We start from the raw sequence: 24,466 nt of genomic DNA, 5'->3' as shown, positions 1-24,466 counted from the left end.
CGATACAGAGTTTACTAATGTTTAGTAAAGTAAAGAAAAATAGCTTTTGGAAAAGGAAATTCCCATCCTTATGGTTTGTTTCTTTCTGTAATAAATCACTTTCCAAAATTGTTGAACTTTACAGCATTTTCTCCAAGTATGAAAGAATAATCCAACTTAATTATTGCATTTCCAACTGCTTTTAGAAAATAATCTATCTATTTGGGCAATCATACTCAAATAATATATCAGTGGCAGAACACCTTATACCTAGGACAATATTATAACTTTTGTGGGCCTTAGGCACTTTTGCCTTTGTAGGCCTCCCCACCCATTAAAATTATAGTATTAATGTAATACTTCAACTTATTTTCAATGCTTTACTTGTATTTCTACAGAGAAATAGAAAATGGTAATAATATATTATATTTATATAATGTATGTATTACAGTATACTATTAATTATTTTATTGCACCATTGCACTCATTTCACATGTTAGTAAAGTTATGCTTAAAATCCTACAAGCTAGACTCCAGCAGTATGTGGATCGAGAACTACCAGAAGTACAGGCAGGATTTCAAAGAGGCAGAGGAACTAGAGATCAAATTGCCAACATACACTGGATCATGGAGAAAGCTAGGGAGTTCCAGAAAAACATCTACTTCTGCTTCATTGACTATGCTAAAGCATTTGATTGTGTGGATCACAACAAACTGTGGCAAGTTCTTAAAGAGATGGGAGTACCAGACCATCTTATTTGTCTCTTGAGAAACCTATATGCGGGTCAAGAAGCAACAGGGAGAACTGGACCACTGATTGGTTCAAAATTGGGAAAGGAGTCCGGCAAGGCTGCATACTTTTGCCCTACCTATTTAACTTATATGCAGAGCACATCATGAGAAAGGCAGGGCTAGATGAATCAAAAGTTGGAATTAAGATTGCCGGAAGAAATATCAACAACCTAAGATATGCAGATGATACCACTCTAATGGCAGAAAGGGAAGAAGAACTAAAGAGCCTCTTGTTGCGGGTGAAGAAGGAGAGTGCAAACGTTGGGCTAAAACTAAACATTAAGAAAACCAAGATCATGGCATCCGGCCTTCTCAATTCCTGGCAAATAGATGGGGAAGAAATGGAGGTAGTGACAGATTTTATTTTCCTGGGCTCCAAGATCACCGCAGATGGGGACTGTAGCCAAGAAATTAAAAGACGCTTGCTCCTGGGGAGGAAAACCATGACAAATCTAGACAACACACTAAAAAGCAGAGACATCACCCTGTCAGCAAAAGTGCATATAGTCAAGGCTATGGTCTTCCCAGTTGCAATGTATGGTAGCGAAAGTTGGACCATAAGAAAGGCTGAGCGCCAAAGAATTGAAGCCTTTGAACTATGGTGCTGGAGAAGACTCCTGCGAGTCGCTTGGACTGCAAGGCGATCAAACTGGTCAGTCCTAGAGGAGATCAACTCTGACTGTTCTTTAGAAGGCCAGATCTTGAAGTTGAAACTCAAATACTTTGGCCACCTAATGAGAAGGAAGGACTCACTGGAGAAAAGCCTAATGCTGGGAAAGGTTGAGGGCAATAGAAGAAGGGGACGACAGAGAATAAGGTGGCTGGATGGAGTCACTGAAGCAGTAGGTGTGAGCTTAAATGGATTCCAGAAGATGGCAGAGGACAGGAAGGCCTGGAGAAACGTTGTCCATAGGGTCGCGATGAGTCAGACACAATTTTGCAGCTAACAACAAATTAATTATTTGCTACTGATCAGTTATGATGTCTATCATGTATCATTGGAGTTATTAAGGTTTAGTATTCACACCTTACAAATAAGACCACCAGTTATTCAAACTTTGTCTATTTCTTGCCCTCTTTTTTATTAAATTCATGTTAACTCTTACTGAGTTTTGCTTTGTCATTATGATAGTAAGAAACATAGTAGCAATATGTGGGCGGAATGGAAGCAAATGCATTGAGGTCTGAGGGCTGAGGTGAATGGTGGTTTCTCCTATCTCCTGTCTCCAATCATTCATTCATTGACACTTCTGGCCGAATCTTCATTAGCCATACTGTTGCTATCCTTCTGATTATATGAAAAAATAACAGTACCTAATTGCAAAATCTTTTCCATTTCATAAGTAACTCTGCTTTAATTTAAATTATATTATATTATTTATACTGTATTTGAATTCATTCATTTTGTATTTTTGATGATTATTTTCAAAGTCAAAAAGCAAGCAACAAAAATAAATAACTCCTATATCATTTAAAAAAAAACATTAAAATACTTTTAAGGGACCAAGCTACTGTGCCCATTGTGCCTAATGGATATGTCAGTCCTGCTTGCACCAGTTTTCTCTAAGCGTAATATCAGTGGTGGGATTCAGCCAGTTCACACCACTTTAGCAGAACTGGTAGCTAATTTTTTGTTGTCCAGACCCAGAATGGACTTCCAGAAGCGGCATCCGCACAGAGAACCAGTTCTTCATGTATTTGAATCCCACCACTGTGTAATATCCATGATAAATTTAGTTCCCACTTATTTTTTCATTATTGCATAGTGGACTAGTGCAATATGCTAGATGATCATTATAAGCTTCATTTGGTCCAGAATGTATCTCATTATGGAATGGGACAAGTCACCACAGCCAACTCAACATGGCCAACTCACCCTGGGACAACTTGCTGTGGGATAATTCAACAATTCAATTTAATTATTTAAAATTATTTTAAAAATTATTTTAATTTTTGTCATTCACATTTTATTTTGTCCCTCCTTTAGCATCCTTTATTTAATGATTCTACTGGACTATTTTTTTGATATTAGTGTAACTCTTGTCCCACAGCAAGTTGTTCTGCGATGAGTTGGCCATAGCAAGATGTCCTGCGGTGAGTTGGCTGTGGCAAATTGGTTGCAGCAAGATGGCTGAGGTGAGATGACTGTGGCAAATTGGCTGTGGCAGGCTGTCATAGACCATTCTCATTATCCCCATGTAACCCCATTACTCTGCAAGCTGCACTGGTTCACTGGACATTTGTCTCTCTCTGAAGTCGTCCACCTTCTAGAAAAAAGTTGAAGATGGAATTCTTCCAGAGGGCAATCAGTGTTTAATACTTTTGTCAGTGAGGTTGTTTGGCTATTTTGATGCATTATTATATATTCTAGCTTTTATTTTTGTTTAGGCTACCAAGAATCAGTTTAAACTCTGCTGAGGTATAAAGTCCTTTTGAACTATGCTGCTTATCTGAAGTAGGTGGATCTAAATGGTCTGCAGAAAGAATCTCAAAATTATTTATTTATTTATTTATTAGATTTTATTTTAATCTACCTGCCCTTATGAGTCTGAATGCTTTAACGGGTATTGTTATCACGGTAGTTATTTATTGGCCTCTCATAGTGCCTATCAACAAAAAGGAGATATTTCCCCTTTGGGGGGAAAAAAGTCTCAGTTTTGAATGCCAAATGCCAACAGCCACCAATGCTGAATCATGGATTATAACATTCCCCAATAGTCATTTTCTGAAACTAATAAAATCACAGGCACTGCTTTTTAGCTGATATATCGTTTCCGATTTGCCAGATATGATCTATATTTGACTGAATTTTATCCAATGGGGGTCTTTTCCTTGGTTTGTGAAGAATCAAGGAAAGCCACGATGGCATCTACTGTAATAAAAACATTTTTGCTTTTTCTTTGCTTACCTTCAGAAGGGGCATCCGTTAAACTTCATTTATGTTATGTTGTGCACCGCCATCTGCCGTGTATTCTGACAAATTGCAAGCTGAAAATTAGCTCAAGGAATTCCTGTGGTGCCACCAGTTAAATTTAAATGCAACACAAATGCTACATTCTGCTTGGCAAGGGGTTAATATTCTGTTGGGAATAGGCCTATGTGATACTTCAAATAACACAATACAAATACAGACAATTGAGTTTCATTATTCCCATCTAATAACAGTAAACAGATCATCTTTCTTATGCGAATATTATCTTGTAAACAGTGGCTTTATAGAGGCAGTTGTAATCAGTATGAGAAAGGCCTTGTAAAAATAGTGGGTGTAATTCTTAAATCATCTCCTCATAACATAACAGAAAGAGAGATTATTTTAAACCTTAGGGGAAATTCTGTTCTATCATTTACTGTGTGCAAAGTTTATTGTGATTGTAATTTATTGTTTTGTTACTTTGAAGTACTGCTTTTAATCCTCTTACTGGAGAGGTTTGTAAGCCACTCTGAATCTCCATGGATTAGAGTGGCACAAAAACCTCAATAAATTAAATATATACCTCTATTGGATTATAAGAATTTTGGCACAATCGCCTCCGGTTGTCTTTTGCATCACGTCTAGTTGTACTTTTTCTGTTAATTTGTTATAGCATAATATGATGAAAACTGCACCAGCCTTCACAAGCAGAGAAAATCTGGGGCTAAAACTAAGACTTAAAAGCATCCAAAGTAACTTCTTGGGAGATGTCTTCTTGGCATCTGCACAAACAGGATTTCTCAATTTTCCATTCTGCTTTGGTTTTCTGCTTGCTCCTTGGTAGTTCGGCTTACTTGCTATTGACTAGAATCTCTCATCCAACTATTGATCAGATAGGGCACTGCCTATTTTTTGAGGCTGAACATTAGCCAGCTGTTGCCCCAAGGCATTGAAGAATTACAGTGAGCAATACATATAGCTGAGAATATGTTTTCATGGCTGGCTGGGGAATTCTGGGAGTTGAAGTCCACAGGTCTTAAAGTTGCCAAGGTTGGAGATCCCTGTTCTACAGGATAGCTCTCCAAATCAAGAAGCTCAGCTAGCCAAAAGTTACAAGCTATTAACTTTGAATGAATGTTAACTTTTCAAGACCCTACAAACACCAGGTGTATGTGGAAAGGAATCCAGACCATTACAGATTACAAGGTGAATCCACCGAGATGCAAGGACGACACAGACTTCCTAAACAAACTGAATGCATTTTTGGTTAGTTTTATGACATCAAATAGCACTCCTGCTAGGAAACCTGTGCCCCATCCTGATGAGCAAGTGCTAAGCTTTTATGTCATCTCTGTCCAGAAAATACTGAATAAAGTTAACATTTGGAAAGCAGCAGGCCCAGATAACATCCCTGGATATGTCCTTAAAGATTGTGCAGATGAACTGGTTTGTATTCTCACATATATTTTCAATCTCTCATTGTAGCAGGCTGTGGTCCCATCGTGTTTTAAGATAGCCTTCATCTTGCCAGTGCCAAAAAAAGTCCACAATTACAGGCCTCAATGATTACCGTCTGGTTGCACTGACATCCACCATTATGAAATGCTTTGAGAAGCTGATAAAGGACTTTATTGTATCTAGCCTCCCATCAGCATTTGACCCACTTCAGTTTGCCTACTGACCAAATCGCTCTATGGGGGGATTTGGTCGGGCCTCCTCAGGGTGCCTCCGATCAGAGAATGTCGACTGGTGGCCCCCAGGGGGAGGGCGTTCTCTGTGGGCGCGCCAGACCTGTGGAACCGCTTGCCATTTGAGCTCTGGATGGCCCCCAACCTTCGCTCCTTCCGGCGGGATCTAAAAACCTATTTATTTGAGCAAGCCGGCCTGGTCTGATGGGTTTGGGGGTTGGGTTTTAATATGGTTTTAACTATTGTATATATTGAGCATAATTATTTAATTGTTTTTTAACTTTTGTACTTTGCATTTTAATATTTATTGCCCTGTACACCGCCCTGAGTCCTTCAGGAGAAGGGCGGTATAAAAATCTAATAAATATAATGTAAATATAAATATATCTCTTCCGTTCTCCATCTGAGCTTGAAGCACTTAGAGGAAAGAAATACTCATGTGCGTTTGTTGTTTGTTGACTTCAGTTTGGCGTTTAACACAATCATTCTCGAGCATCTAGTAGACAAACTGGCCCTTTTAGGCTTAAACACCCCTTTGTGCAATTGGATTCTTGATTTTCTTATCAACAGGCCCCAATATGTGTGAGCTGGAACAAATACCTCTAATACCATTTTCTTGAGCACAGGTTCTCCTCAGGGCTGCATCCTAAGTCCACTGCTGTTCACCCTGTTGACTCATGACTGTTGTGCTAGATTTGCCACCAACCATATTGTGAAGATCACAGATGATACCACAGTAGTGGGCCTTATTCATGATGACAATGTGGAAGCTTACTGCAAGGAGGTTGAGGGGTTGGTGAACTGGTGTAAGGAAAACAGCCTAGTTCTAAACACTGGAAAAACCAAAGAGAAAAGGCAGGCACAGTCACACTTCTCTGTGCATTAATGATTCACCTGTGGAGATGGTTACCAGCATCAAATTCCTGGGTGTGCAGCTAACGAGTAGGCTGGCTTGGTCACTCAACAGTGAGAAACTGGTGAAGCGGGGACAGCAGCACCTGCACTTTCTGCATCGCATGAGAAAAGCTCATCTTCCTTCCCCTGTTCTGACAAGTTTCTACAGGGAGACGATTGAGAGCATCCTGTCATACAGCATCACAGTCTGGTTTAGAAGCATGACTGCTTCAGACAGGAAGGCGGTGCAGAGAGTGGTGAGGATGGCCAGAAAGATCATCGGCAGTTCCCTCCCTCCCATCCAGGAAATAGCCCAGAAGCTTTGTTTGAACAGGGTCAGTAAGATTATCTAGGACACTACTCATCCTCTTCACAACATGTTTTCCTTGTTACCTTCTGGAAGGAGGCTCCGTGGTATCCGCAGCAGAACATCCGGATTCAGCCAGTTTCATTCCATACAGCATTAACCTTGTGAACTCTCAGGCTTCCTCCTTCCGTTATATACTCAAATTGGACAGTATTTAATATTTTATTGTTATGTATATGTAGGGGTGTGGGTCTATACATATGTTGTTTATAGTATGTTTTAGGTGTGTATCATGTATGTGTTTCACTTTGAGAGTGGGCAACTAAATTTCATTTTTGATGTGTGCCATTGTGCCCACAGTAAAAAAAATCACAATAAAGATTATCTTACTCACTCCATTTTTATCCTTATCCAGGGAAGCTGCTCATGATTTACTACTGACCAGACTGACTTCTGTAGGATAAGGAGTACAAATGGACTGAAACCGTTCATTTATTTATTAGTGTGTATCCATCTCCTTCCAATGTAATTTCAAAACTCAGGATTTGATGTGCTATAAAACAGAAGAATCATTCTATATTTCATTTGGCCAAAACAACAACAGTAACCACCCACAACTCAGAACTAAATATAGTCCATCAACAGAAGAGGAATAAAACAAGAAAGCAATCTCAAGAGGCAGATCAAACCAAAAAACAAACTTTATCTAAGCTAAACATTAAAGAGATAAACCCTGACCAGTTAAATAAGAACTTACAGTATATTTTGAAATTTTGACAAAACTCACAAATAAAAATAACCGTTACTGTTGTTCTACAGTTAAAATAAATATTGCATATTTTGAAGGTTGACAGATGCATTTTGTCTCCAGTTTTAACATAAATTAATATAATAAAAACAAAAATGAAAGAGCGGAAAGACACTGTGATACTGTGCGATTAGATTTTTAAGCAGGTTTAATCATCTAGAATGAGAGGAAAATCTGGGGCCAGATTTGGTGCAGTAGTTAGAATACAGTATTGCAGGTAAATTCTGCCCACAGCCAGGAGTTCAATCATGACTGGCTGAAGGTTGACTCAGCCTTCCATCCTTCCGAGGTCAGTAAAATGAGGACCCAGATTGTTGTGGGTAATATTGTAAACTGTAAACATTGTAAACTGCTCAGAGAGTACTGTAAAGTACTATGGAGCAATATATATCTACTGTAAGTGCTATTGTTATTGCTATTGCTATTTTTGTGGTTAAAAATGCACCTTGTATTTGGGGAAAGGAGAGTACTGTGGCAGGAAGGGCAAAGGGTACAGTCAGTGTCAAATCAAATCAATTTTTTATTATAATCTGACATGCTGGCTGAGGAATTCTGGGAGTTGAAGTCCACAAGTCATAAAAGGGCCAAGTTTGAAGAGCCCTGAACGAGAGTCTTTAAAAAAATCTAATAGGAGCAGTAGGAACATTGGATGGATGTAAAGGAGCAAAACAGTTAATATGTAGCAGACTACATTTATAAAATTGCAGAGCACTCTGTAGGATGACATAGATGTTAATTAGGACTAGGTTTTGGCATAGGCGATCATCTGACAGATTATAAATGCTGCTGTGCAGTCCTGGCATCTTATATGTTGCAGGAGGTTTGGTATCTAAAAGCAGCTGGGTGGTGTAGAATTGTCCTATGCACCCAGGCATTTATGCAATAATTTTATTTATTCATTAAATTTTTTTGCTGCCCATCTCATCACAACATGACTCTGGACAGCTTACAATGTTAAAAAATAAACAATACAGAAACATACATATAATAAAAATAAAGCACTATTTTTAAATCAACTATAATGAAAAGGTGGGGAGGCAGGGAGTAGAATGAGCAGAACGGGATGCAGGATCTGTATTAATTGGTTTTGTGTCTAGAATGACTGGGACATTGTCTCTTTATCAGCTCTCCAGGACAGCTGAGGAGAGGGCAAGACTTTGTGCTAAAGTTGTGATGATGGTAAAGCAGGTCAGCACATTACTGACCCAGTTTTATGACTTTTTTTTGCAATGGTCTTAAAGCAAATCCCCATGGTCCTAAAGTGAATCTGCAGTTGTTAAGAGAACCCATCGTTTGCTATGAGGTGTTTTTACTGAAAACCAGATGTATATGTAGGCTTTTGGCAAAAACATTTTAAATTATGGCCCTAACTGCAAACTATTGCTGAAGTCTCGAAATATGGCCTTGTGGGGGGGGGCAGTATTGGAGCTTTGGAAAGAGAGAATAAGTACCTTTTGGGTACCATTCATAACGTTGAATGGTTACTAAGCAGCTGGTTGTAAACTGAGGACTACTTGTGTCTGTTGGATTCAGAGGCAATAAAATTTGGGGATCTTGCTAGATCCAGTTGGTGCTTTGTGTCTACCACATGCTATTTAAAGAGTACTTTGATTTGATCATAGCCCATGCTGAGTAGGAGATCTGGAGAGAAATCCAAGGATGATATTTTAGTTTTCATTATTTATTATAAATATTATAAATATTTGTTATATGCATATATGTTATATTCACTATAAATATGTATTATAAATATTATCATACTATTATAAATAGTATGACATGAAATATTTTTAGTTTTCACATGTTTCTGTGTAGACTGAAAATCATCACTCATAGTTAATTGGGCAAGGCCAAGGGAAAAAAGGGATAGTTGTGGACAGTCACCCACACTCTAGCCTCCACTTTCATGTCTCTAGTCTCCGGGTGGCATTACAGATACATTTTGGGACTTGAAGGGCCAGTCTTAAACATTTGGATTGCAGAAATTCTAATGGTGCCAAACTGGGGAAGGAGCGCAGGTGGACATCAAAAAGATGTTGTACTACTGGAATGTTTTCAAATAATTCAAATGCTGCAGGTATATATAATGGCCACCTCTTGTCTTATTGAATTTAAGGATGGCAAATGAGCTCCTTTGTGCATTTGCAGTAATGTAGACCCATAGGCTTTCCTACTGCCAAAATAATGAAGGACTTATTGTTGTTGTTAGCTGAGAAGTCATGTCCGACCCATCGTGACCCCATGGACAACGTTCCTACAGGCCTTCCTGTCCTCTACCATCTTCTGGAGTCCATTTAAGCTCACGCCTACTGCTTCAGTGACTCCATCCAGCCACCTCATTCTCTGTCGTCCCCTTCTTCTATTGCCCTCAACCTTTCCCAGCATTAGGCTCTTCTCCAGTGAGTCCTTCCTTCTCATTAGGTGGCCAAAGTATTTGAGTTTCAACTTCAGGATCTGGCCTTCTAAAGAGCAGTTTCTTATGGTCCAACTTTCACTACCATACATTGCAACAGACTTGACTATACGCACTTTTGTTGACAGGGTGATGTCTCTGCTTTTTAGTGTGCTGTCTAGATTTGCCATGGTTTTCTTCCCCAGGAGCAAGCATCTTTTATTTCTTGGCTACAGTCCCCATCTGCGGTGATCTTGGAGCCCAGGAAAATAAAATCTGTCACTACCTCTATTTCTTCCCCATCTATTTGCCAGGAACTGAGATGGCTGGATGCCATGACCTGGTTTTCTTAATGTTAAGTTTCAACCCAACTTTTGCACTCTCCTTCTTCACCCGCAACGAGAGGCTCTTTAGTTCTTCTTCCATTTCTGCCATTAGAGTGGTATCATCTGCATATCTTAGGTTGTTGATATTTCTACCGGCAATCTTAATTCCAACTTTTGATTCATCTAGCCCTGCCTTTCTCATGATGTGCTCTGCATATAATTTAAATAGGTAGGGCAAAAGTATACAGCCTTGATGTTTTTCTGGAACATCTTGAGGCAGTGGTAAGGCCCCTCCTCAAGAAACCTGCCTTGGATCCAGCTATTTTAAATTTATTTATTTATTATGGGACTTATATGCCGCCCTATCTCCCAGAAGACTCAGGGCGGCTAACAACAATAAAAAACCAGCAGTACAAAAGTTAAGAAAAAATTAAATAACAGCCCCAAATATTAATTACACAGTTAAAATTAAAACTTTTAAAAACCCATCATCAATCCAGGTCAGCCTGATGGAAAAAGAACATCTTGAGGTCGCGGCGAAAGGACCGGAGGTCCGGGGCCATCCGAAGCTCAAGGGGGAGTTGATTCCAAAGGGTTGGCGCTCCCACAGAGAAGGCCCTCCCCCTGGGGGTCGCCAGCCAACATTGTCTGGCCGACGGCACCCTGAGGAGGCCCTCTCTGTGTGAGCGCACTGGGCGATGGGAAGTCGTCCCCGGCAGCAGACGGTCCTGCAGATATCCCGGGCCTAAGCCATGTAGGGCTTTAAAGGTAAGTACCAGCACCTTAAATCTCACCCGGAAGACAACTGAAAATAACTTTCATCCTGTCTCCAACCTTCTCTTCCTTGTGAAGGTTGTTGAGAGTGTGGTGGCAAGGCAGCTCCCTTTGGTCCTGGAGGAAACTGAGTATCTGGATCCATACCAATCGGCTTTCAGGCCCGGGTACAGCACGGAGAGGGCATTGGTCGCACTGGTGGATGATCTCTGGTGGGCCTGAGACAGGGGTTATTCCTCTGTCCTGGTCCTATTAGACCTCTCAGCGGCTTTTGATACCATCGACCATGGTATCTTGCTGCGACGTCTTGAGGGGTTGGGAGTGGGAGGCACCGTTTTATGGTGGTTCTCCTCCTACCTCTCGGGCCGTTCACAGACGGTGTTGGCAGGAGGGCAGAGGTCAACCCCTAGGCCCCTTAGTTGTGGGGTGCCTCAGGGGTCGGTACTCTTGCCCCTCCTGTTCAACATCTATATGAAGCCACTGGGTGAGATCATCCGTGGTTTTGGGGTGAGGTATCATCAATATGCTGATGATACCCAGCTTTTCATCTCCACCCTGAACCAACCCAGCGATGCCCTCGATGTGATGTCCCGTTGCCTGGAAGTGGTACGGATTTGGATGGGGGCCGGGCTCCAGCTCAACCCGGCCAAGACTGAGTGGCTTTATGTACCGGCATCTCGACTTGTCCAAGAGGTTCCATCTTTGGTTATGGGAGGAGAGGTGTTACCTCCCGTTGATAGGGCATGCAATTTAGGCGTCCTCATGGACTCACGACTCAGTTTTGAAGATCATATTGGAGTCGTGGCCAGGGGGGCATTTGCCCAGGTTTGCCTGGTGCACCAGTTGCGCCCCTATCTGGACCGAGATGCCCTATGTATGGTCACTCATGCACTCGTTACCTCCCCGATAGATTACTGCAATGCTCTCTACATGGGGCTGCCCTTGAAGACCAACCGGAGGCTCCAGCTGGTACAGAATGCGGCCGAACAGGTAGTGATAGGAGCATCCCGATACTCCCATATTACACCCCTCCTGCGTGAGCTGCATTGGTTACCGGTTGTCTTCCGGGTGAGATTTAAGGTGCTGGTACTCACCTTTGAAGCCCTACATGGCCTAGGCCCGGGATATTTGCAGGACCGTCTGCTGCCAGGAATGACTTCCCATCACCCAGTGCGCTCACACAGAGAGGGCCTCCTTAGGGTGCCGTCGGCTAGACAATGTCGGCTGGCGACCCACAGGGGGAGGGCCTTCTCTGTGGGAGCACCAGCCCTGTGGAACCAACTCCCCCTTGAGCTCCAGATGGCCCTGGATCTCCGGTCCTTTCACCGTGGCCTTAAAACTTTCCTTTTTCATCAGGCTGACCTGGACTGATGACAGGGTTTTTTTAAAATGTTTTTTAATTTTTAATTGTTTAGTTTAACTTATTTATTGGGGCTGTTTATTTAATTTCTTTTAACTTTTGTATTGTTGTTTTTATTGTTGTTAGCAGCCCTGAGTCCTTCGGGAGATAGGGCGGCATATAAGTCCCAAAAATAAATAAATAAATAAATGAGAAGCTCATGGTCTGAGCCACAGTCAGTTCCTGGTCTTGTTTTTACTGACTGTATAGAGCTTCTCCATCTTTGGCTGCAGAGCACATAGTCAATCTGATTTTTGTGTTGACCATCTGGTGATATCCATGTGTAGAGCCTTCTCTTGGTTTTTGGAAAAGAGTGTTTGCTATGACCATCGTATTCTCTTGACAAAATTCTATCAGCCTGTGCCCTGCTTCATTTTGTACTCCAAGGCCAAACTTGCTTGTTATTCCGGTTATCTTTTGGCTTCCTACTTTAGCATTCCAATCCCCCATGATGATAAGGACATCATTTTTTGGTGTTAGTTCTATAAGGTGCTGTAGGCCTTCATAGAACCGGTCAATTTCATCCTCTTCAGCACCAGTGGTTGGGGCATATACTTGGACTACTGTGATATTGAATGGTTTGCCTTGGATTCGAACTGAGATCATTCTGTCATTTTGGGAATTGTATCCCAGTATTGCTTTTCCTACTCTTTTATTGACTATGAAGGCTACTCCATTTCTGTTGTGACTCAGGGCCAGCCTGTGGGCCCGACAGCCGGGTCCGATGTATCGGAGGACTCAGATGTGGGGGAGGAGGGAAACGAACCGGCTGATGATGATTTGGAGACTTTGCAGAGTCCTCAGCCGGGAACCTCTTCTCAGCTGTGTGAGCCCGAGAGTGCGGAGGATGATGACCCACAGCTGGCCCTGTTCAAGGACGCCCGACGCAGGAGGCAGACGAGCAGGGACAAACAAAGGAAGGCTATGGGACTCCTCGGGAGGAGGCACAGGGAGACCACGCCCTGAGCTCTCTATAAAAGAAGTGTTTGGGGAGGGGCTAGTTGCTGAAAGCAACTTTTTCTTTGAGAAGTCAAGCTCTTGTATTTTTGTAACAGTGTAATTAAAACTTGGCAGAAGCCTTTTGATCTTGGACGCTTTCCAGACTCTTCCTTTGATTAGGGGTGCGAGAAGAGGGCTGGTTTAGAACAGTTTGCTTTCAGCCACCCACCCCTTAATACTACGATGGAGCAGCTTCTTGCCGAGAATGTCCAGCTCAACCAGCAACTCACCTTGCTGGCCACTCAGGTGGCACAACTGCAGGCTCAGGTACATGCTGCCCCCCCACCCAGGAGGAAATGTCAGATAGCTATGCCGGATAAATTCGCTGGTAATCCAGAACTGTTTCCTGCCTTCCTGGGACAATGCCAGCTTTATATCAGCGTGAAAGCAGCTGATTTCCCCACTGACCGAGATAAGGTGGGATTCGTGTTGAGCCTTCTGTCGGGAGATGCAGCTCGTTGGGGCACGCCTCTGTTGGCACAGCCTAGCCCTTTGTTGGATAACTTTGGGGGGTTTTGTGACCATATGCGCCTCATGTACGAGGACCCGATTAAGGCACAGACGGCCACCCGACGCCTGAAAGCTTTGAGGCAGGGTCAGCGCCCTCTACAGGCCTATATCAGCGATTTCCGGCTGCTTAGCCAGGATTCCGCCTGGAATGAGGCTGCGCTCGTGGATGCCTTTCAGGATGGCTTGTCAGAGGAGATGTTGGATGAGCTGGCCCGCGTGGACATTCCCTCAGACCTGAATGGGCTGATCCATCTTTGTCTGCGGATCGATGCCCGGCTGCAGCAGCGTAAGAGTCGCCGTGCCACCCCACAGACCCCTGCCGCCCCTGTTGTGCGTGAGCCCCCGGTCCAGAGGGAGGAGCCAATGGAGCTGGGTGCCGCCAGGTCCCGTCTATCGGTGACGGAAATGGACAGACGACGATCGGAGGGGTTGTGTTTTTACTGTGGGGACCCTGGACATTTGGCTGCTTCTTGCCCGAAGAAGCGTCAGCGGGCGTCAGTGACCAAGCCTGCCCTGAGAAAGTCCCCTGCTTTGTTATCGGGAAACGGCCCGAGCCCGATCTAGACGGTGTGAAAGATCGGGCGACCCACAACATCCACTCCGAGCGACGCCGTTCCAACGGTGCCTGTGAACCTCCACGGCATTTGATTTTGGAGGCACGTCTGATCCTCCCTGGCAAGTCAGAGGGGATTCCAGTCCATGCCTTAATTGACTCTGGGGCTACCACTAACTTTATGGATTCGGCCTTTGTGGCCAAATGGGCTGTTCCCCAGTGTCCAGTGGATCCGCCCATGCTTGTGGAGACCATCGATGGTCGAGTGCTCCTGTCCGGGCCTATCACGGCCGCCACGCAACCCGTGTGTATGGCCATCAGTACCCATGTGGAGGCCATTCAGTTCTACGTCACTTCGGATCTGCACTTCCCCGTGGTCTTGGGACTGGCGTGGCTCCGGGCGCATGATCCACAGATCTATTGGTCTCAGAACTTGGTCACCTTCCCAAGTTTGCAGTGCGTGGACCACACCCGCCATATCTGTGCCGGCCAGGTGGAGGGTTCCTCAGGGGTTTCCTTGCCTCCCGAACTGTCCGACTTTGCTGACGTGTTCAGCGAGTCAGAGGCGGACCAATTACCCCCGCACAGGCCCTACGACTGCTCCATTGACCTAGTCCCTGATGCGCCTCTCCCAGTGGGGCGTTTGTACTCCATGTCGGAGCCCGAGTTGGCTGCATTGCGGGACTTCCTGACGAAGAACTTGGCTCGTGGTTTCATCCGGCCCTCGTCCTCGCCAGTGTCTGCGCCCGTGCTCTTCGTCAAAAAGAAGTCGGGCGAGTTACGGCTTTGCTGTGACTACCGGAAACTCAACGCTATCACGGTGCGTAACCGCTACCCGCTGCCCCTCATCCCCGAGCTCTTGGACCGACTCCGGGAGGCTAAGATCTTCACGAAACTGGACCTGCGTGGAGCTTACAACCTCGTCAGGGTTCGGCCGGGTGATGAGTGGAAGACGGCGTTTGGTACTCGCTATGGACATTTCGAGTACACGGTGATGCCGTTTGGCCTGACCAACGCCCCCGCTGTGTTTCAGCATTTTATGAATGACGTCTTTCGGGATCTGTTGGACCAGTTTGTTGTGATTTACCTGGACGACATCCTGATTTACTCCCCGTCGCGTGAAGCGCATCATCAGCATCTCCGTCAGGTCCTGCAGCGCCTCCGGAATCATCGGCTGTTTGCCAAGTTGGAGAAGTGCCAGTTCTACCAGGTGACCATTGATTTCCTGGGTCACCGCATTTCTCCTGAGGGCATCGCCATGGAACCGAGTAAAGTTGAGTCATTGCAGAGTTGGCAACCCCCGCGTCGCGTGAAGGATATTCAGCGACTTCTTGGATTTGCCAACTACTATCGGACATTCATCCCTGGCTTTGCTGCCTTGACAGCCCCCCTCACCCGGCTCCTGCAGAAGAAGACTCGGTTCCAGTGGAACGCCCCCGAACAACAGGCGTTCCAAGCTCTGAAGGACGCCTTCATGAAGGAGCCCATCTTGAAGCATCCTGACCCGCAACGGCCATTTGTCGTGGAGGCGGACGCCTCCGACATTGCCATTGGGGCCGTGTTACTTCAGGCAGCGACGCCCAACGGTACCCTTTTCCCTTGCGCGTATCACTCACGGAAATTGAATCCCTCGGAGCGCAACTATACCATCTGGGAGAAGGAGCTGCTGGCCATCAAGGCGGCGTTCGAGGCTTGGAGGCATCATCTGGAGGGGGCGCGGCATCAAATCGAGGTCCGGACGGACCACAAGAATCTGGAAAGCCTGCAGACCGCTCGGAATTTGAACCAACGCCAGATCCGGTGGTCCCTCTTCTTTGCGAGGTTTGACTTCCGGGTGCGGTACATACCAAGCGGGCACAACCAGAGAGCGGATGCTCTGTCCAGGAAGCCCGAGTACACCCGAGTGGAAGACAAGCTTCCGCCCAGGACCGTGATCCCCGTCGAGTCTTTTGCTGCGGTGCGGGAGCCGGTGGATATACGGGCTCGGATCCGGGAGGCGCAGCAGCAGGAGGCGTGGGTGGCTCAGCGGAAGGAAGAGGTGGGGCCAGATTCGCCTTGGTCGGTCACGGATGGACTCCTGTATTATCGTGACCGGCTCTATGTTCCAGGAGGGCCACTCAGGGGACTCGTCCTCAGCCAATGTCATGATAACCCGGCTGCGGGGCATTTTGGCCTGTTCAAGACTCTGAACCTGGTCTCCCGTACATTCTGGTGGCCCCGAGTCCGACACGATGTCCAGTCTTATGTCACCTCCTGCGTCCCATGCAGGCAGGCCAAGTCAGCGACAGGGGCCCCGCCTGGTTTACTGCAGCCTTTGCCAACGCCCAAGAGACCCTGGGGGGCTGTGTCCATGGACTTTCTGACGGATCTACCCCCATCCTCCGGCTTCACGACAGTGTTTGTGGTGGTGGACATGTTGACCAAGATGGCGCACTTCATCCCCTGTCGCGGCTTACCGTCAGCTCGCGCCACTAGTCGCATGTTCATCCAACAGGTGTTCCGGCTGCACGGCCTTCCCGATAGAGTCGTCTCCGATAGGGGGGCCCAGTTTACAGCCCGCTTCTGGCAGGAGTTGATGCGGGCGTTGGACATTAAGGTTTGCCTCTCGTCCGCGCATCATCCTCAGACCGACGGGGGTACCGAGAAGGTCATCAGCATTTTGGAGCAGTATCTGCGCTGCTACGTTAACCTGCAGCAGGACAATTGGGTGGACTATTTGGCCATAGCCGAGTTTGCCTTTAACAACTCGCAGCACACCTCCACGCAGATGACACCGTTCTTGGCCAATGTGGGTTATCACCCTCGGTTTTTCCCCCTTTCTCCCGTGGACTCACCGGAGCCGGCAGCGAACGAATTCATGGCGGAGTTACAGGCGATCCATCGGTTGGTGCGACGGCAGCTGGAGAAGGCCAAGGCCGACTACAAGAGGTTCGCCGATCGGTCGAGAAGGGATACGCCTCCATTATCGGTGGGGGATCGGGTCTGGCTGTCCACCAGGAACCTACCATCCACTCGGCCGGCGAGGAAGCTGGACCACCGTTACCTTGGACCGTTCCCAGTCGAGGCCGTCATCAACCCGGTCGCCTATCGTTTAACTCTGCCACGTTCCCTGCGCGTGCACCCCGTCTTCCATCGGTCCTTGTTGGTCCCCGAACAACCGGCTTGTCCACTTCGCCAAGCGGAACCTCCCCCATCAGGACCTCGTGATGGCGACAGCACCCCCGAGTACGAGGTCGCCAGCATCAGGGATTCCCGCTGGCTGAAAGGTCGCTTCCAGTACCTGATCGAGTGGAAAGGGTACGGGCCGGAGGACTTCACATGGGAAGACGCGACCGCCGTTCATGCCCCTGCGTTGGTGACTGCTTTTCACGAACAGTTCCCATCCCGACCGCATCCGGATCGGCAGACCCGGGGGAAGGGCCCTGCGGTGCGGGATAGTGTTGTGACTCAGGGCCAGCCTGTGGGCCCGACAGCCGGGTCCGATGTATCGGAGGACTCAGATGTGGGGGAGGAGGGAAACGAACCGGCTGATGATGATTTGGAGACTTTGCAGAGTCCTCAGCCGGGAACCTCTTCTCAGCTGTGTGAGCCCGAGAGTGCGGAGGATGATGACCCACAGCTGGCCCTGTTCAAGGACGCCCGACGCAGGAGGCAGACGAGCAGGGACAAACAAAGGAAGGCTATGGGACTCCTCGGGAGGAGGCACAGGGAGACCACGCCCTGAGCTCTCTATAAAAGAAGTGTTTGGGGAGGGGCTAGTTGCTGAAAGCAACTTTTTCTTTGAGAAGTCAAGCTCTTGTATTTTTGTAACAGTGTAATTAAAACTTGGCAGAAGCCTTTTGATCTTGGACGCTTTCCAGACTCTTCCTTTGATTAGGGGTGCGAGAAGAGGGCTGGTTTAGAACAATTTCTTCTGAGGGATTCTTGCCCACAGTAGTATACCTGATGGTTATCTGAATTAAATTCACCCATTCCTGTCCATTTTAGTTCACTGATTCCTAAGATGTCGATGTTCAGTCTTGTCATCTCTTGTTTGACTACATCCAGCTTGCCTTGATTCATGGATCTTACATTCCAGGTTCCTATGGAGAAAAAATCTTTACAGCATCGGACTTTCCTTTCACCAGCAGACACATCCACAGCTGAGCGTCCTTTCAGCTTTGGCCCAGTCGCTTCATTCTTTCTGGCGCTACTAGTACCAGCTCTCTGCTCTTCCCCAGTAGCATATTGGACGCCTTCCGACCTGAGGGGCTCATCTTCCAGCATCATATTGTTTTGCCTTTTGGTACTGTACATAGGGTTTTCAAAGATACTGGAGTAGGATCTTATTTCCTTCTCCAGTGGATCACGTTTTGTCAGAACTCTCTGCTATGACCTCTCCATCTTGCATGGCCTTGCATGGCATTGCTCATAGCTTCATTGAATTACGCAAGCCCCTTTGTCACAACAAGGCAGTAATCCATGAAGGGGAATGAAGGACTATGTTGTGATTCAGGGTCAGCCTGTGGGTTCGGCAGTTGTGTCGGATGACTCAGAGGAGGAGGAGGAGGGGGGTGTTGAAGAGCTTGCTGAGGGGATTGGACAGCTTGATGAGAGCCCCCAGCCAGGCCCCTCTCATCTGGTTACGACACAGACCCAGCTGTGTGAGCCTGACAGTGTGGATGAAGATGACCCACAGCTGGCCCTGTTCAAGGACGCCCAATGCAGGAGGCAGTCAATCAGGAGTAAACAGAGGAAGGCAATGGGGCTCCTCGGAAGGAGGCAGAGAGAAGCCACGCCCTGAACTGTATTTAAGGGGGAATGCGTGGGAGGGCTGGTTTGCTGAAGGCAACCGCTTGAAAAGCTCCTGTTTCTTGGTTTGTGTCTTGTTCTATTTGTTTTTGTAGCAATAAATTTGGCAGGCGTAATTCCAGCCTCTTGCCTTCTTGTAAAAGGGGTTGTCCCTGCCTTTTCTGCAGGTCCGGTAGCAGGCTGGTACAGAACAGACTACTCTCAGGTATGTCAAACAAGAGACCTGCTCAATCTTCTGGCCATCTATGTTCCATGAGTGGCTCTTGGGCCTTTTGGTAAATGCCATGATTTTAGTTTCCTTACAATTGAGGTCTGACTGGTCTTGGTCTCAGTGCTCTTTTAAAGTTAATAAGTGTTCTTGACTAGGTGTTGTGTCATCTGCATAAAATAAAAAAGGGTTATGTCTTACAGCATGTTTTGAGGGCTGAAGGTTCATACTGAGGAAATGGCCCATCACAGATTTGATATAGAAATTGAATCTGATTAGGGCCAATATGCATCCTTGCTTGATGCCTTTCTCAGGGGGGTTACACTTTACTTTGAGTTAGGTCTTTTCATGTAGCATATGTATTAAATGAAGTAGGCATTGATAAATCAAGGAGACTTCCAGCTTTTCTCATAACGTAGCTTGGGATATGGACTCAAACGTTGCATTGAAGTCTATGAAAGTATCATAAAAGGAGGTTGTGTTGTGTGAGGAATATTTTTCAATGAGATGATAGAGAGCTAGGTACTGATCAATGGTGGATCGGCATTCCCCAAACCCAGCTTATTCCTTTGCAAGTATGTTTTCTTGTTCCAGCCAGTCCTGGAATTTCACTGTAGGTGTCTTGCATAGAGTTTTCTAATTGTGTTGAGGAGGCTGATCATTCTATAATTTGCAAGATCATCCCATATCTATCTATCTATCTATCTATCTATCTATCTATCTATCTATCTATCTATCTATCTATCTATCTATGCATACATACATAGATACATATATCCATCCATACATACAGTCATACACACCCACACTCACAAACATACGTACATTTAGAGTCGGGGTCAGGGTTTAGGGGATCTATTCTAATAATTAGGGTATGTTTAAAGGGAAAAAGCTGTGCAAAGAGGGAAGAATGAAGTGCTGAGTTTCAGCTGCAGACACTATCAGAAAAAACTGCCCCCTTGTTTTGACAGAGGACGATTTAAGTGGCTTCAATTAATTAGGCAATAAATATTCCTAACTAGCTGTACCATGTCAAATGTTTATATGGTTTCTATGGAATTAGAACCAGCTCAAGTAAGAAGTCTGATGACACATACCACAGTTTTTGAGGACTTCCTAACTCTAGAAAGCAAGGATCTGGTGCCAATTTTATTAAAATATAGAGGATTCAGAGGAATCTTCTGTCAAACACACAGGGGGGGGGATCTTGCAGCAGCAGGTTTTTCAATCCTGATTTGGAGAGGGGGTGGAGGTGCTTTGATTACAAAAAAGAAGCATGGCGTTATCAAGAATAAATCATGCCAGACTGGCTTTACTTCTTTCAATCATGGAATTGCTGGTTTCATAAATTTCAGCAAAACATATGATAGTGTTTTACAGTATCTTATTTAAGAGGAGGTTAAAGTTATTGCAGAATGATATGTTGGTTATCAGTCTTCAGAAACTTCATTCATGGCTCCAGGTCAACTTAAAATGCTCAGCAAACTGACCAAAAGTCCACAAGTCATAAAGGGGCCATAGCTCCCCACCTCTGGGGTAGACCAAGTTTATTCCAGGAATCTGTAGCTAGAAATTGTAGAGGAACATATTTCAACTAAGCGCAATGTATTCTTCTTTAAATGCACTGATTCAGGAAAAAGAGTACCTTGGGAGGTAAAAGATTTTCCTCCATTGGTGATATTCAAGAAGAAGCTGGTTGAATTTCTACAAAGAACCCTGCATCTGGTCATTCTGGATTATAAATTACAATTACAGGGTTGCACTAAATCAGGGTTGTCAAACTCACATCACATGACGTGTCGCGACGTATGGCAACTTTTTTTCCATTGCTGGCAATGGGGTGGGTGCAGTTTCGCTATGATGCATCCAGCCCGCAGGCCAGCAGTGTGACACCCCTGCACCAGATAAACTAAAAGATATTTTCAACCCAGTGATTGTATCATTCTTTTTAAAAAGTATTTCATAAATTTTCTATTATTACAATTCATAAATGCTTAATGAACAACGTCAGGGTTTATTTGTTTTGCTTAGTAATACAAGTTAAGTTCTTACTCTCTATCCCATTTTTCCAGCCATTGATAAAATAAGTTCCATGTTTGAAAATATTCTGTCTTCTTTTTCTTTGAGTCTCATTGTAAGTCTATCCATTTCAGCACAGTCCAGTATTTTCTTGATTATCTCTTCATCCAATGGTGGGTTGTTGTTGTTTTTTTTGATTTTTCCAGTCCTGGGGATTGTATCATTCTATGAAGAGTTATTTTTAGTTTGAAGGATACATAAGAGGCGGTGGTGAGACCTCTCCTCAAGAAGCCTACCTTGGATCCGGCTGTTTTGAATAACTTTCGTCCGGTCTCCAACCTTCGCTTCCTTGCAAAGGTTGTTGAGAGTGTGGTGGCGCACCAGCTCCCTCTGGTCCTGGATGAAGCGGATTATCTAGTCCCGTACCAATCGGGCTTCAGGCCTGGGTACAGCACGGAGACGGCATTGGTCGCGCTGGTGAATGATCTCTGGAGGGCTCGGGACAGAGGATACTCCTCTGTTCTAGTCCTATTAGACCTCTCAGCGGCTTTCGATACCATCGACCATGGTATCTTGCTGCGGCGTCTCAGGGGATTGGGAGTGGGAGGCACGGTTCTTCAGTGGTTCTCCTCCTATCTCCTGGGACGTTCGCAGTCGGTGTTGACGGGGGGGCAGAGGTCGACCACGAGGCCTCTCGCTTGTGGAGTCCCTCAGGGGTCGGTCCTCTCGCCCCTTCTGTTCAACATCTACATGAAACCGCTGGGTGAGATCATTCGTGGTTTTGGAGTTGGGTATCATCAGTATGCTGATGATACCCAACTTTCCATTTCGACCCCAAACCACCCCAGTGATGCCCTCGACGTGATGTCCCGGTGCCTGGAGGCGGTCCGGGTCTGGATGGGGAGGAACAGGCTTCGTCTCAACCCTGACAAGACGGAGTGGCTGTGCGTACCGGCATCCCGGGATATTCAGGACATCCCACCCCTCATTATGGGGGGTGAGTCATTACCTCCTGTAGATAGGGCTCGCAACTTGGGAGTCCTCCTAGATTCACAGCTCTCTTTAGAAGACCATATTGTAGCTGTAACTAGGGGGGCGTTCGCCCAGGTTCACCTGGTGCGCCAGTTGCGGCCCTATCTAGACCGGGATGCCTTGCGCACGGTCACTCATGCGCTCGTGACCTCTCGTCTTGATTACTGCAATGCTCTCTACATGGGGCTACCCTTGAAGACCACTCGGAGGCTCCAGCTGGCACAGAATGCAGCCGCGAGAGTTGTGTCGGGGGTCTCCCGATACTCCCGTGTTACACCTTTGCTCCGCGAGCTGCATTGGTTGCCAGTTGTCTTCCGGGTGAGGTTCAAGGTGTTGGTAATGACCTACAAAGCCCTCCATGGCATGGGTCCAGAATACCTTGGGGAGCACCTGCAGCCGGCGTCAACTTCCCTCCGCCCAGTACGCTCCCACAGAGAGGGCCTCCTCAGGGTGCCGCCGGTCAAAGAATGCCGACTGGTGGCCCCCAGGGGGAGAGCGTTCTCTGTGGGTGCACCGGACTTATGGAACCATCTTCCGGTAGAGCTCCGGATGGCGCCCGACCTCCGCTCCTTCCGGCGCGACCTTAAAACCCATCTCTTTAAGGAAGCGGGCCTGGCCTGATGGGACGGGGTGGGTTTGTTATTATGACTTTAATTTTAAATTTGTACTATGGGCATTGTTTAATCATGTTTTAATAATTTTAACTTTTGTATCTGTCTTTTATGTATTGTCCTGTTAACCGCCCTGAGTCTCTTGAGAGAAGGGCGGTATATAAATTAATTAATTAAATAAATAAATAAATAAATAAATAGGAGCTGAGTAATATATAAAAGGTGAAGTTAATATAGGAGATGACCAGGCTGAGCCTAAGGGCAGCGTCAAATGCATCATCAATCTGGAGTCTCTACAGCCCCATAAGAGACCTAAATCCAGCCCCCGTTGAAGTCAGTTTACTCTTATCTGGTGCCAATTTGCCTTGCCTGTTAGTAGATCCATTTCTTGTGTATAAGTAGAATGAAATCAACTATTTTTGAACCCTATCCTGGCTCCTGATTTTTTGCACCTGACAGCTAAATAAAAAGAAAATAGAGAAGGAAGATTGCTATACTTCAATGTAAAGTTTGCACATTCACAATATTGATAGTTCAGCTGCATTTTAGCTTTACTAAGTTTATTAATATTGTGGTGGAGCAGAAAAAATTTATCCTAGGCAAATGTCAAGGGATAGAATCTCATGGGGCACTAAATATGCTGCCATCAACTACTACTGTTGTGAATTCTCACTTTGCTTATTTTAATATTGACACAATATATGATATAAAACTGTGTGCTGGTAACTTGGTTTCAATATATTCAGTTACGGGCCAGGTGGAAAGAAGATCAGAAAATTGGTTTTACAATGACTGATGAAAATCTGATAAAGCAAATTAGAAACCAGGGACCAGCACATATCAAACGGATATATCTTGCATTGATAGAAATTGACTCAGAAACAGAACTTGTTAAAGATTGTATGATTAAATGGGCCCAAAATATTCAAGAAGTTATTACAATGGACACATGGGAAAGGATTTGGGTGAGGAACGTAAAATTCACACAAGCTCAAAATCAAAGAGAGAATTTTTATAAAATGTTTTACAGATGGCATTTAGATCCTAAAAAGCTTGCAAGTATGTATCCGAATTATCAGCCTAAATGTTGGAGGTGCGGTGACGAAGACGCAACATATTTTCATATATGGTGGACTTGTAAAAAGGTTAAGGCTTTTTGGATAAAAATCTGGTGGAATATGCAGAAGATTTTTAAGCAAAGGATAAAGTTTTGTCCGCAACTTTTTTTGTTGGGAATAATTACAGATGCTACAGTTGTGGACACTAAGTTGACGTTGAATTTAATTATGGCAGCAAGACTCTTAATAGGTCAGTATTGGAAGAAGGAGGAACTGCCGACTATAGAAGAATGGACTTTAAAGGTTTCTGACCTGGCAGAGATGGCAAAGATATCGGCCTATTTGAAAGATCATTCGCAAGAACGCTATATTACGGAGTGGAGAAAATGGATTGAGTATATCCAGAACAAATATG

Source organism: Vipera ursinii (genome assembly GCF_947247035.1).
Source record: "Vipera ursinii genome assembly, chromosome: 1".
Lineage (NCBI taxonomy): Eukaryota > Metazoa > Chordata > Lepidosauria > Squamata > Viperidae > Vipera > Vipera ursinii.
Note: the sequence above shows the minus strand (reverse complement) of the source record.